Below are 14,346 nucleotides of genomic sequence, written 5' to 3' on the forward strand. Positions count from 1 at the left end.
TTTGTCCTTTCTCTCCTCTCAAGGTGGCTGGCCAGCGCTGGGGCAGTGGCCCACCTAAACATCTTCCTTATATACGGCTTAGAAGCGGTTAAAATATATACCGAAGCTATTTTTTTCAAAGACTAACCAGACCCCCGAATTTTCCATTATGTTATCTCCCAAAATACGTGGCAGCAAATCGGACAGTGGCACAATCTAAAGCAGAAAGGGACGTAGGTTTACATTTTTGCTCATCAAGCAGACAAATATTATCATTTGATCACGTTTGCCGATTTTCTTGGTTCTCTTTCATTATATAACTTGCGGTTGCAGCGGAAGAATCTTGTCATTGGCGCTGCACTTGACTTGCTATGATGTGGGTTCAGTGCAGACATCGGTCTGCAAGCCTCGCTGTAGGGACTTAATGTCAGGGATACATCATAGAGTTTCAGCTACAGACTTGCAGCGACTAAGTTTTACAACAAAAGCAGTTCTAATTGATAATTTACAGGAGGAAAGAGGCCTGTTCCCTTCTATGATCTCTATGACTGATGACAGTCACCAAACATGATAATGAAATCAGCTGTAACACGCCGCTCTGACATGCATTTTGGTCAGCTATGCTAGGTAAAGCAACAGGCATGTATGCAGTTGCTTACTGTTTCACTGACTTATGGAGCTGTATGCTCTAATATAGGCTGTTATGGGACAAATGAATTTTGTTGTTTTAGTCTTAACTGTACTTACACAAATTTAAAATGCATTTAGAGAATTTTGAATTAAGATATAGTTACAAGTAAGATTTGTTTCTTTTTAAATCTGATATAAAATATACAATAACAATCTTTCTTAAAATGTTTTATTTTTTTTTAGTATAGGAGTAACATATACCTTGCTCTCAGATAAGTCGTTGGAAAATTAATATATGAGAATTCTTTTAGACTATAATTTAGTCATTAGAATGCATTTAAAAATGAAAGAACAATGGAGAGTCCACTTTAAAATGAAATTGTGTGGAGAATCCCTTTCAAATATACAAATGAGCATGAATTTTTTGATAGACCAAAATTTTATTTTTGTAAGTTTTATCCTTTATGCAAGAGTGAAATATCTTCTTCATTTTAATACACCATTCAGATACATTTATCATGATCTTAAATGTCACCTTTTCCTAAACTGAATTTTATTCAGCTTCTTATGCTATATCCCAATCTCACTAAATGAAATGCTGTATTATAATCCTCAGAAGTAAAACTTTCAATTTTAGAAAGATTTAAGAAAGTGGATGTAGTTTGTGGGAGATGGCCATATGTAAGAGAGAAAGAAAACTTAGGCCGGAAGTCAGAAGACTTGAGCCCTAATCTTAAATTCTGGTTAATTTGATGTTGGTTTAGCCTGAATTTACTAAAGTGTAAAATGAAGTTGATTCAGTTTTCTACAAATTTGCTTTACACTATTAAGATATTTTTTAAAATGTGAAAGCTAAGTATTGCTAAAGCTAGAATAATGTTAAGAACATTTAGCAGAAATCTAAATTTATTCTATTGTACTTCTAGTATAGTTATAAATATAAGTAATTTTTACTTTCTAATAAAAAAGAAACTTTAATTTTTAGCGTTTCGATATTTTACCAAGGAAACTGACATTTCAGAACAAATATTTGTCAAAATTTTTGAAGGTAATGATTGTTTTTAAACTCTCTTTTTCCAGTTATTACTTATAGGCAATGAAATAAATCAGAAAGTCAGAGAATGACTATCACTTCCCATTCAAATGGTGTAAAATAGGAAATTTAGGAACAAATAGCAGATTCACCTCACACTTGGCTAGTGGGAGAGATACATACTGGAGTGATAAGTAGAACAACATAACAAACATTATGAGCAGAAACATTATGAGTGAATTAGTAGACGGGGTGGCCCCCAAATATCTCACAAGCCATTTTTGCTTTATTTATACTTTAATCACAGAATAAATTCTCTCAGAGAAGGTCTTCTTCATAAATTTCACTCTGAGCAATCAAGAACAGAGTACGAGTCAAACTTTCTCTTCAGCCAGCTCCACCCAATCACATTTCTCAGAGGCAAGCTCCCAGAGGTGGCCACCACTGGTTCATGTGCATCCTTAAAACCTTTTCCTATTCATTCACATACGTGAATACAAGCAAAACATTATAGTTTCGTTTTATGAGTTTTTTTAAATAAATGAGACTATATAGAAGTGTTTACATACAGAGTATTAAACTAAAACTTACTTTTTCACTCCATGATTTCATAGAGAACTTCTGTAATAGTACATATAAATGTAATTCCTTCTTTTTAAGCATTATAGAACGTTCCATCATCCATTCAGACATTCCCCTATGAATGTTTCTGTCTTTTCAATTTTCACTATACTGAACATCAAATGTTCTTGTATATGATTCTTTTTGCACAAATGTAAGTACTTCTCTAGAAGTAGTTACACAGATGTAGAATTGCTGGGTTGAAGGAAACATGATTTAAAAATTTTGATAGATACTTCCAAATTTCCCTCTAACCTACACCCCCACTAACACATGAAAGTCCCCATTTCTTCTCATGCTTACACAACATTGCGCATGTTCAGTATTCATAATGTTCACCTAAATGATGGGTAAAATAATGTCTCATTGTTAGAGAACCGTTTCATTTACTTATGACTTTTTCATTTCTTAATTGAAGAAATTTGCTTATATCCACTGCTTACATCTTTATAAGATGTCTTATAATTTATAAAGGTTCTTCATAAATCACTTTTTTCCATGACTTATATGTTTTATACATTGCAAATATGTCACCTGGTCTAAAGTCTGCCATTTACCTACTTTGTCTTTTGTTTTACTGAAGATTTAAATGTGAGTATAAGTCAATAAGTCTGTCTTTTCCTATATGAATTCTGGGTTTTGTATCTTCCTTACAAAGGCTTTTTCTATGTTTTCTTCCAATACTTTAAAAAATTGTTTTCACTTGGCTTTTTAATCCTTCTGGAATGAATATGTATATATTGTGAGGTAGAAATCTAATTTGATGTGTTTTTTCTCCAAATGAATGCCTGGTTATTTCTAGGCCATTTATTAAAGAGTTTTCCCCCATTGATTAGAAATAACTTTTCTCATATACGTGGTGAATTCCTTTTCATATGTCGATTGGTCTAACAAGGCTTTGAGAAGAGTTGCGAAACATCAAGACTATAATAAATTTACAATAGGCTTCAAAATTTTAAAACCATCTTGTGCTCCAAAGACTTTCAATATTAATCTGTTCTAATTTCAGGACACGTCAATTATTGAAATAGTAATGTGCATTGCCTGGTTATAGTTCTAATTTAGAAGGCTAATTCAATACTGTTCCAGGATGAAGTTATCTTTTATTCTGTCCTTGTCCCACTCAAAAGCAGAAGAGCAATTTTAAGCAACCATATTCTCCAGAGCAGAGTACGGCTGCGCAGAGCTCCCAAACATGTCAGATGACAAAGTGAGAACTGACCCTGAGCAATACGAGATTTGGAAAAGTGATGAACCCTCGCATCCATGATTTGAAAGAGTAAATTGCATCTTCTTGCTCAACTTTTGATGGAATGGGAATTAATATTTCTCTAGAAGCAGCCAGGATGAGAACCTTTGATATAATTGTATATCAGTCAAATTCGCTGTGGTCAGAAGTGCAAGTTGTTTGTCCTCACCATTTCTAAAAATCATGAGCTACATGTAAGTGCAGAAAATACAAACAATAAGCAGTTAGTAGGTGGGTTAGTGTCTTATGCGACTTCATAGAGCTTGAGACAGGACCTGAATTAACCTGGAGCTCCAACGCCCGATCTTTTCCTTTGACACCAAAGTATCAGTAACTTCCAATTACTGAGTCTACTACTTACATGCAAATGCACTATATACTGGCATCCTGAGGGGAAACTGGAGAATGTTTCATCCTCAAAACGTGCATCAAAATACTAGATTCCTTCCAGAAGATTAATCTATCTTGAACATCACTTTGCCTTTACATCAAAAAGTGGCCATTTTAATAAATAAAATGAAGAATTTCAACGATAGGTTAGTATCAGTCTGTGTTTTTAACCTGTTAGACTTGGGGTACTCAATAGATTTTTTTAAGATTTAACTTACTCTACATACTTCATGCTGTGTTAAGTTTTTGGTTGACCCCCACCTTCCGTTCCAAATTCATCTTCCCTGCTTTCATCATGTATAGAATATCTGAATAAATTCACCAAAAGAATGCGTGTGAACAAAAGTGATGTGCGCAACTTCTGCTTCATGTGTTTGAAAAGAAATTGCTTGTCTTCCTTTTTAACACTTCCTTGTTACCAAGGGCTGGAACGTGGATGTGGCAGTGACCTACATCCACTGATTAGATAAAAGCCAAAGAACAGCAGAACCTCAAGATGAAAGGAACCTGGAGCCTTGAATAAAACCACAGGGTCAGAGCTCCCCAGCTCAGGCTCAGCAAACTCTTTCTGTAAAGGGCTAGATAATAGTAAATGTTTTACGACTTTGTGAGGCATACTCTCTGTTGAAGTTACTCAGCTCTGCCATTGTAGTGAAAAAGCAGCCCTAGATAATGACTTGACTATGAATGAATGCTTGATTTGAATGAACGGATACATGGCTATGAATGAGTCAATGAGTGAATGTTGCTGTGTTCCAATAAAAATTTATTTAATGGACTGAAGTTTGAATTTTATATAATTTTAGTGTGCCACAAAGTAGTAATCTTTGTTTGATTTTTTTTTTTTTTTTTTTAGCCATTTAAAGATGTGAAAACTATTCCTACCTCAGAAGTAGAAACAAAAACAGGCTAGATTTGACCAGTAGTCTGAACTAGACTACTTATCTCTGGACTGTTACAGGGAACGAATGATATTCCCCTTATTTAAGTCACTATGTTTTGGGATTTCCAGCCTGTACTCTACGTGATGCACACCTATACAAAGATGATCTTAGTTACCACAGATGGGCTTAACAAAAGTGCATTTTAGAGGACTAGCAGCTGCCACAAGCAGGGAGAACTGCAAAGGAGATGGAATAAAAAATACTTTTTCCCTTCTCTTTCTGAGAATATGTTGCATGTGTTTAGAGAATCGGCCTAATTGTTTTTATAATAATTTTTGATTCTATGTTGTTTTTTTTTTTAATTTTAACCATTTTTTTAAGGTATCTATATACATTCAGACATAGTTTTGGTGTTTGAGATTTTTGTTGTCACGGAAAATGGTGATTCATTTTTAAGAATTATTATTTTTTGGTTCACTCCCTTCCTTCCAAAAAAAAAAAACATACAATTGAAACTACTTTCTCATTGTTTTCTTTTGATAATCAACAATAAATGTTTATGGGGCACCTGCACACAAAACCCTGTGCCAAGAACTACATCAAATTTGATTTAAAAGACACGACTCTTGCCTAGCTTACAAACCTGTTAAGAAAGCACAGGGAGACAAATATACGTCATCTAGGACATTTTAGGATATCTGATATAAAGATTGCATGAACCCAGTAAATCTGTAAATCATCTGTAGAAATAAATGCATAAGGGAGCTTGAAGATGATAGAAGGGCCATTTTATGTGTCTGCTAAAATTTTGTAACCATATTCCTGACATCCTTCCTGAAAACATGCATAAAGAGATCATTATTTCAGAAATTTGAGCCTGATTGAAAAACAGCATTTTCATCAGACTTTTTCAAGTTTTATGCCAAAAAACTCTGGGTTTCCAGAGAAATTTTTAGGTCTTCCGTTGGAAAAAAAAAATACAGTAGGAGTAAACACACTGAGGTTAGCTCATGATCTTTCTTTCCCCTTCCCTTGTCCAGGCCTTCCTTGAACCTGTGTTGGGTCTTCCACTCTTATGCTTCTCTTGTGGAAGAGTGCAGAAGGAAGAGGGGTATTGGAGGGGAGCAGCTGTGAATAAAGTTGTCATGCGCGGCAGTGTATTGATTCTTGAGGCTTAAACAGAGACGCCTCCACTGCACCGCCTCACCCCCAGCACAAGAAAACTAATTCTCGCCCACGTATCTGGACCACAGAACCACAGGAAGGCAGCTGGTGGGGAGGTAGAGGTCAGGTCTGCATCTGAGACTACACAGTGACACTAAGTAATTAGTTATCTCTTTGTTTTGATATTCACTGATCTCTGTTGAGTGTGCTTGATGTTGTAAGCTACCACAAATCCTAATTTAGAAGGGAGTTTGGGCTAAGAGAAAGGGCAAAGGAAAAAGATGTCATGTCAATGCACTCATTAAACAGCCCAAAGTCTAGGATAAAGGGAGCCTCCCAATCTCCAGATGTCACAATTTTTTTCTTGGACCTGCAGTATTAGTGAGTTCAAGACATATGTCCTGACACTGCCCTCCAGACTCTTATAAATGGGGACATAATTAAGGACATTTAAAAATTTTGCATAATATGCATACAGCATTTACTACATGCCCACACACTATTCTAGACACTTAAACCATATAATTCTCACAAGCACCCTTTGGGGGTAAGTACTCATTAATACCCATTTTGTAGAAGAGGACACCGAGGCACAGAACAGCCCTAAATCACAAGTAGATAACTAGTGGAGCCAGAATTTGAACAGAGCCAGGCAGATGCTGGAGCTTCAGACTCAAATTATGTCACCTCATCGAAGGTACATAGGAAAGACAGAGAAAAAGAACTTCAAACACTTAATGCGTAATTGTAGGCACAGCTAACTATGGAGTAGCACACTTTTGGCTCCTCGCTTAAACTTCAGGAAGAAGTTCAATGCCAACGTGTTTGTTTTTCCTAGGTGGGAAGCAAGTAGAATCTGTGCTGCCTGGAATATGATGACTTTGCATAGCTCCGATGTCATGGGTAAAAGGCTGTACTTCATTTTAATCTTCATGTGTGAGCTCACACTCAAAAGTCAATAACTGCTGAGTCTTCTGAGAGTTCTTTTTTTATTATTATAAATTTATTTGGGTTACATTGGTTAATAAAATTATATAGGTTTCAAGTGTACAATTCAATAATACATCATCTGTATATTGTGTGTTCACCCCCAAAGGCAAATCTTTTGTGACCATATATTGCTCTTTAAATCTGGAGAGCATTCTTCCCACTGGGCAATGAAGTGGCTCAGCAGTGAAAACAACACACTCTGGAGTCACACCAGCAATCCTGAAATGTCGCTTTATTGCGGGAGCAGGCATTTCATAATCATAAGTGACATGTCACGGGTGAGGTGAAAACCAGTAGTTTTAAGAAGTTTAAGGGGATGATAGTTGTCTCTACCACTTTACAGTCTTCTTCTTGCTGTTTTGTCTCTGTTTTGTTTTGTTTTGTTATGTCTTGTTTTCATTTGTTATAGTTGTCAGGCCTGCCTCTCACATTTGTGGAGCCCAAAGCAAGAGTACAAACGAATGCCCACATACCATATGTCTAAATATTTAAATGTGACAAATCAAGCTGTTAATTGTTCATAATTGTCTATAAATCAAAACACTGTTATCTAAAATATGTCTCATCCTTCTATCTCGACAAATATACTATTATAATGAAAAATCGAAAACTGTAAAGTTATGATTTGTGTTGGGAAAATATCGAAGGCAAATAAGTTTAATTGTTATTGCACATGTCCAGATGTTTTGTTGTTGGGCTGGCATTATGTAGATGAGTAATAAAATGGAAGAGACATAATTCATAGCTTATTATGTATTTTATTCCATTCAATTTATTCTTGTCTTTATGTCAGCAAAAATCACTAATTGTGTTATTATCATCAATATTTTGTCATAATTTGTGTTCTAAAAGATTACAAATAAAATGTAATTCTATTTAAAGTGTATGCAACTTGAATATCTTTTTATCAAGAATGTACGTTAAAACAAATATAAGAAATTTTAAAATTAAACTTATTTTAACATATATTGTTTATAAAATGCTATTTTTATTAGAAAATACTCAAAGTACACATAAAGTTAAAATAGAAAAGAAAAAGTATAATTAATGTAAGATTTTAATAAAGCTGAAATTGCACTTAATGTTTTGAAAATGAATTTAAAATATTTTATATAAACAAATTATTCGCAGTGCTAGTGTTCAATGCACAGCTGGTTGTCAATGTAGAGTATTGGTATCAGATTTCATGAATGGTTTGTCTAGATCTACATACTTACCGATTTAGGAGAGGTATGAATTGTTTAATATTGTAAATGTTCTCTATTTTTGCCAGCTGCAACTATTGCAAAGATTCATTAAATATTGAATACCTCAGAACCGTGGACTGGAGAAGCAGGAAAAGCATGCCAGGCACCGCTCGGAAACGACACTGCATGAGGTAAAGATATATTGCATACAGGGGATCTGCTGAGTTGATTAATTTGTCTTTCTTCCTGTTCTTGGAAGCAGTATTCACCTCCAGTGCTTTTAGTATCACATCCCAAGCCTTTGTAACATTTGGATGTGATCACCTTTTACCTTAAGGATGTAATGGCAGACGAGGTATAGTAGCATTTCCGTGGGCCCTGAATGGCGTTAGTCACAGAACAGATGTTTGGGTTTAAGGTTGCACTACATCCTGTTGAGTGCTAAATCCCCAATGACAGAGGTATCATGTGTTCTTTAAAACATTTACCTGTGTGTGTGTATGTGTGTGTGTGTGTGTGTGTGTGAGAGAGAGAGAGAGATCTTTTAAGGAGAAGGGTTCAAGGCAGTGGCCCTTTGCCTGGATCTAAGGGTGGTACTGGTTGTTGGGAATGTTTTTTAAATGTTCTGTGTGTATGTTTGCGTTTACTTACCTTTTTATTTATTTTAAAAGGTTTATTAAATTTGGTCACTCTGTGAATCAAAATGAAATCATGCTTACCAAAGCCCTTTTATGAGTTCATGGTTTTAATGCACACACACCGCAGCATCTGAAGTTACAGAAAGCAGGGTTGCTTTTAAAACCCTCTCAGGGCCGCGTCCATTTTTAAGGGGGGCAATTATTACAGAATCATTTTTTAGGAAGTGATGTCTTCACTGAAGGTCAGAGGTTTATACATTGGGGCAAGGTCAGTTTGGCAAATTCTTTCCCTAACAAGACTGATGAGGAGACAGCGGATTATGTGCACTGCACATGGCATATGGCTACCACTCACATGCCTTGTTCATAGGCACCCGGATTCTCTCCAGAATGCTTTTTATTTCCTTCAATGACACGTTTTTAACATGGTGCCTGTGAATCATCTTAAGAGAGGTACTCATTAAAAACGCAAGTTCTGGATTCCAATTACATGTCCAAAGTCAGATTTTCTGGGCTTAGGTCTTATGGTGATGCTGACACAGATGCTTCTCAAATCATACTTTGAAAAAAATTAATTTAGAGTAACAGTTCTTAAGCTTTTTCGATTGTGCATCCTTATCAGTAAAACATATTATTGGCAGGTGGCTCTAATATACAGTTATTTAGTTTTAAATGGTATATGTTTACTATTGTGCTAATATGGCATGTAAATTGTAAAACACAAAAACAGAAAGTTTTTCAAAAGGCAAAGATGAAATAAATAATATTTTAATGTAACTTTGTTTTATCTATGAATGATACAAAATCTTTTTTACTCTCCCCAAAAATACCATTGTTAATGAACAAGTAATTAATAGTATAAGTAAGGCTATTTTCAGTGAAAATGATGTAATTTGAATTGCTTCAAACTTTAAAAAAATCTTGGTTCAATAATGATTTAAAGGTTAGACCCAAGTTCAGATTAATTAGAGACTTGTTTTTAATGTCGTCGTCTCTAAAAAAGGTAATACAGGACAAGACAGATTTATACAGAAGAGATGGATTTCTGACTATTTACTATTTGTTTTCAGCCACATCCACAAATTATATTAAAGATATGATTGAAATTATGCTTATAAATTTTCCTTGATATCAATTAGTTCTTGCAAATTGGTCACAAAGTGTTACAATTTTATTTTCAAAAAACATGTTTAATAATTCACTGAAATTCTTTAAAAGTTTTTAAAGTAGATTTAAAAATTCTGTTTCCAAGTTTTTGAAGTGTGATGAGAGTTTCAACAGGCAATTCAAGTCATTTTCAGGAACAAAATCAGACAATAACAAGTACATTTCTAAATCATGAGTGTCTTATGGAAAGCGGTTACTTTCCCAGTTATTTAAATGTTATCTTTACCTGAAGAGGGCAGATGCAGAGTGTTTTATATGTTTTTCTTTTTTAATTTTTAAATAACTAAGGTAGATTTCCATTGAAAGTCACATCCCTTAGAAGACGAATAAATTACTGTGCCTTTAAGGCTGAAGATTAGGAGAAATAAAGGAAATGATGAAAATCTTAAGACTGCCAAGAAATCAGCAAAGACTAGATAACGGCAGGCTTGTATTTTATGCCCACTGCTTTATTTTTATTCTATAAGCGAGAGCAATCATAAATGCCCACCACAGCCGTCACTGATTCACTGCAGGAGAGTGGCAGCCTCTGGGATGATTCTCAGCCTTAAGTGACTGGGTAGATAGTGGAACTCTTCACGATAAGAGAGAAAAATAACAGTAATGAGGGCTGATAATTATGGAGTTCGTAGGTGCCACTGTTCTAGGGCTTTTAGGTGAATCACTCCATTTCACACTCTCAGGACAGTTCAAGAATCGGCCTTTTACAGATGAGGAATCTGAGCTCGAGGTCAAAGCTATTAAGTAATGAAGCCAAGAGTCCAGCAAGTTTGAGAGATGACGGTGACTGCACTTTTGGACAGGGGGCATTGAAGTGCTGGTCTGGTCCTAGATCTACTGATTAAAACTCAACTCTGGCTTCCAAGTAAGACAGAGGAGGTACTTGAGGGTGCCTTAGGGGCCGAATACCACATGCTCAGGAGGCGGACCCCTGTGCTGCTGCCCTCTCCAACCTTAAATCTGCATACATAACAGAGGGTGGACTGTGTGAAATCATGAGCTGATCTTGCAAAGCATTAATTTCCCAAAGTCTACAGACTTCTTGGCAGGAATTCTCTGTTTGGTTGTTTTGGATATCGTTTATTTCAGAATGTTCCTTTAATTTCTTGGACATATAGAGATGTAATATTAGTGGCTAGTGCATGTTTTTGGACCCTTATAAATTTGTGTTTTCTTGAAGGGCTTCCTCTGAATGAGTCAATACATAAGCATCTGTTCTGTTCCAGGCATTAAGCTAGATTCTTGAGATAGAGTGGTTTCAAATACCTGTCCCTTACTCTCAGAGAAATTACAGTCTAGAGAGAAACAGGTCAGTGGGTAGGTAGTCGATGTAGTGTGTTGAGACTGTTTATAGGAACAAAACAGCTATGCATAGATTGGGAAGACAGAGAAGACTTCCTAAAGGAATGATGGAGTTGGCTAGGTAGAGTGGTGGGGGCTGGAGATGAGGCTTAATTCATTTGTTTATCGAAGAATTTGAAAACAGATATCATGTGTTCCCCCTTATCCCCCATCTCCGTGTCCTTCCCCATTTCTCTCTTCACAAATTTCCTTCCATCCACCCTCCTGTTTAATTCTTCTTTTCTTTTAAAAACAGAATCGCTTGTTTATCTTCAGAAGATGTATTATGAGCAGTAAACAAGAGGGGGGTGAGCAAATCTTCACTAATAGTCCTTACCTAGGATTAAAAGTTCTCTATTTAAAGTCATCTAAAATTATTGCAGCAACTAGGAAGGTCCAAAACTCTAATGTCATTGAATCGTGGCACCTCCACCTCAGGACACAATTCTTTCAGTTTTTAATAAAGAACTATATTTTGTTACAAAAGCATATGTGTGCTTTGAGAAAGCTAGAAAATAAGATAAATAAAAATAAGAAAAAGCACTGCATACCTCCCACTGGAAATCATCTTTAATATCTTTTTATGTTGTCAGATAACATATATATGTATGTATATATTTTTGTTAAAATGAGATAATACTTTGCAAGTTATTTTGTATTCTAATTTTCCAAGTTAATGATCTTTACCTTTATAAGTCAAATTTTTAATCTAATCTAATCTATCCATATTCAAATATCCTCATTTATCTCCAAAATACTCTTTAGAGCTAGTTTGTGCCAACTAGAATGATTTGCCTTCTCAATTTGTCTGGGTGCCTTCTGGTGCTATTGTTGAACTCTCTGCATCCCCTCTCTTTTCTTATGCTGAAAGTAAGGTCTAAATGTTTTCTAGATTCATGTTAAACATTTTGTTTAAAATATGCCACAGGTTACGGTTTGTACTTTATTGTGTATCACATCAGGAGTCATAATATTTGATGGTTTCAGCATTTATAGGGCTAAATTTGACCACTGAATTAGGGCGATGAAAATCTGATCCCTCCGTGAACATACACTTACGTTTTTCTCCTGTGACTAGAAAGAAATCTTTGTGGTGTTACTTGGGCACTCTGTGGGTGTCAGAGTCCCCATAAATCACGCACTTGCTGCTTTTAATACTAGTTGGCAATCCTTGCCTGGGTCAATAATTTTTATTAGGGGTTGACAATGCTTAAAATCTAATTCAATTTTTTTTTACTCTTAAATGGTGGCATTCTTCTGTAAAATAAAGCTTTCATCAAAAGCAAGAATCTTTTTGTTTTTGTTTATTTGTTTGTTTGTTTCAGTTAGTCTGAAATAAAGTTTTACTGGAAAGGCAGGATAAAGATGTAATTTTCCCCATTAGATATATGCATTCGAATGTAAAAGCTTACTTAATAATTACTTCAAATGATGACACATGAGTTGGAGAGGGACTTCTTTTTTTTGAGTTTTATTATCTTGTCATAGATTTTTCATTGATTCAATCAATGCTCCTACATCTCCGCAGTATTTTTGGTCTAAAAGTTATAAGTTGAATAATTCAGCATCAGTTGTTTTACACTGAAGTACTATTTAAAAGAGACAGTTTTTACAGTTTTACAGTTTTATGAGTATTTTGAAAAAATGAGATTGACAAGACACTGAAAATCCCTTTTATTGCACACCAGGAGCCGCTTGGCCCAAAGAGTGTCCTCTGCCAGTTGTGGTGTAAAGTTTAGTCTGTCAGCCTCACATGATTAAAATGATTTACTCTTGCAAAATGGATTTTCTGAGACTGAAAGAGAAACACCATTTTAAGAACTATTCACCTGTACCATAATCAAGACAAGATGTCTCCATTTGGGCAATTTTTCTTTTTTATTTAACAATATGGATATTGAAGCTTTTTTTTTTCTTTCTTTTTAAAAAAATGAGTCGATAAATAACTAATTATTGATTAAATTACACAATTCATTACATAGCCTGTGCATTGAAAAGAGCTTTATATTCGCTTGGTCATTATTCTATCCTCTAAAATGAAGTTAAACCCAGAAGAAAATGATAATGATAAGTGTGTGTAAGCAGGTACATGTGAGCATGTCAGAGTGCACAAGTGTGCAAACACACCCACATACACACCAAAAGATATATTACTGAACTGTAGAGTGACCAACTGTCTTAATTTCAGCACTGAAAGTCATGTGTGTCCCAATAAACCTTCCAGTTCCGGACAAAATGAATTGGTTAGTCACCCTAAAATTGCCAGAATAGAAACAGCATGGCATTCAAGTGACAGATCTCTGATGTATCTTCCTGTTACTGACTCAGATATTTACCAAGGTCTTTAATGCATATATGAACTGATATTTCAAGCTGGCATGAAAATAACTTTTTCAATGCTTAAGGATATGAATTCTAAGCAATATCAGGAATGTACGAAAAGTCTCTAGAACTGCCAGTGTAAAAGGGCCCAAGTATCTCACTACCTATATTTTCTTCAGAAGAGGTCATACAGTTGCCAATATTTCTGAATATTTCGGCCAAAGCTTGGAAAATGGCATGGAGTAAGGTACAATATTTTTGAGTTGTTTTTCACTATGGAATTTTATTTGTAGTAAGTACCTTTACAGAGACTATTCCTTGAACGTTAGGTTGAAAGGGACCTTGAAAAGTTTTGGAATCTGTCTTTGCACATCTAGTCAAGGCCACTATTAGACCATGATGAGATTCTATCCAGTATATTTTTAAATCCCTCAAAGAAGGGGATATTCTGTTATTCATTTTATATCTTACCTAAAATTCTCATGCTTTATATGACCCTAAACTTTTTCTGGTTGATGTTAGAAATTGTGATTGGCTGAGAATTATTCTTTGACAAAGGTTAGAGATTATTTTTCAATCGCCTTTTAGCATTTTAATTCTAGAAACTTTTAAATTTTCTTCAAAGTTTGTGTTTTCAAACCCTTAGTTGCATTTGTGGCTTTCCTCTGAACCCCTGAAGCACAGATTATTTGGTGTATTAATCAAGCAGAACTGAAAGCAGAGTTCTGTTTTTGGGGGGGATGGGGGTGGG

General features: G+C 35.1%; 1 long non-coding RNA gene across 1 annotated transcript in view; it reads left to right on the top strand.

The window, feature by feature from the left end:
• Positions 1 to 14,346, top strand: part of LOC120584095 (uncharacterized) — a 42,918-nt gene that overhangs the window by 2,163 nt on the left and 26,409 nt on the right. The window contains exon 2 of the long non-coding RNA XR_005647957.1: positions 8,214 to 8,318. This is a non-coding gene — a long non-coding RNA (uncharacterized LOC120584095). The remainder of the gene's footprint in view (positions 1 to 8,213; positions 8,319 to 14,346) is intronic.

Source organism: Pteropus medius, unplaced genomic scaffold, assembly GCF_902729225.1.
Source record: "Pteropus medius unplaced genomic scaffold, Ma_sr-lr_union100, whole genome shotgun sequence".
NCBI classification, from domain to species: Eukaryota; Metazoa; Chordata; class Mammalia; order Chiroptera; family Pteropodidae; genus Pteropus; species Pteropus medius.